This window comes from Nannospalax galili, unplaced genomic scaffold (genome assembly GCF_000622305.1).
Source record: "Nannospalax galili isolate Female #2095 unplaced genomic scaffold, S.galili_v1.0 scaffold603, whole genome shotgun sequence".
Taxonomy (NCBI): Eukaryota; Metazoa; Chordata; class Mammalia; order Rodentia; family Spalacidae; genus Nannospalax; species Nannospalax galili.
Genome location: NW_008351177.1, coordinates 208,569 through 209,848, shown reverse-complemented (window position 1 = coordinate 209,848; position 1,280 = coordinate 208,569).

The window sequence follows — 1,280 nt, the reverse complement described above, 5'->3', positions numbered from 1 at the left end:
TACAAAAGTCTGTAGCCTTTCTATATACCAATAACAAGCAATCAGAGAAAGAGCACATGGAAACACTCCCCTTTGCAATAGCTGCAAAAAATAAAATATCTCAGAATATACCTGACCAACGACATTAAAGACCTCTATAATGAAATTTTTAAATCTTTAAGAGATTGAGGAAGACATCAGAAGATGGAAGCACCTTCCATGCTCATAGATTAGAAGAATTAATATTGTGATAATGACCATCCTGCCAAAAGCCATTTATAGAGTCAATGCAATGCCAATCAAAATCCCCATGACATTTTTCACAGAATTGGAAGAAACCATCCTAAAATTCATATGGAAGCACAAAAGACCTCAGATAGCCAAAGCAACCCTGAGCACAAAGAGCAATGCTGAAGGGATTACTATACCAGATATTAAACTGTATTACAGAGCTCTACTCATTAAATAAAAAAATGGTACTGGCACAAAAATAGACCCATAGATCAATGGAATAAAATTGAAAACGCAAGTATGAATACATGCAATTTCAGCCACCTGATATTTGACAAGGAGCCGATAACATTCACTGGAGGAAAGACAACATGTTCAGGAAATGGTGCTGGCAAAACTGGATCTCCACCTGTAGAAGAATGAAACTAAACCCCTATCTTTCACCTTGCACAAAAGTCAACTCCAAATGGATCAAAGACCTCAATGTGAATCCTGCGACTCTGAAACTGTTAGAAGAAAAGATTGGTAATAACCTACAAGATATAGGAAAAGATTTTCTAATCAGGACATCAACTGCCCAGGAAACAAGGTCAAAAATCAACAAATGGGACCTCATTAAAATAAAAATCTTCTGAACATCAAAAGAAGCAACCAAAGATGTGAAGAGGAGACCCACCGAATGGGAGAAAATCTTCACCAGCAATGCATCTGACAGAGGTTTAGCATCCAGAATATGTAAGGAACTCAAAAAACGAAGTATCAAAAAAGGAAGTAACCCAATTAAAAGATGGGTGAGGGAACTGAACAGAGAGTTCTCAAAAGAAGAAGTAAAGATGGATAAGAAGCATCTTAAAAGGTGTTCAACATCACTAGTAATTAGGGAAATGCAAATTAAAACCACTTTAAGATTTCATTTTACCCCAGTCAGAATGGCTAAAATCAAAAGAACAAATGATAATAAACGTTGGAGAGGCTGTGGGGAAAGGGGAACACTCATCCACTGCTGGTGGGGCTGCAAACTGGTTCAACAAAGCAGTGTGGAGAACTCTTAAAAAACTACAAATGAACCT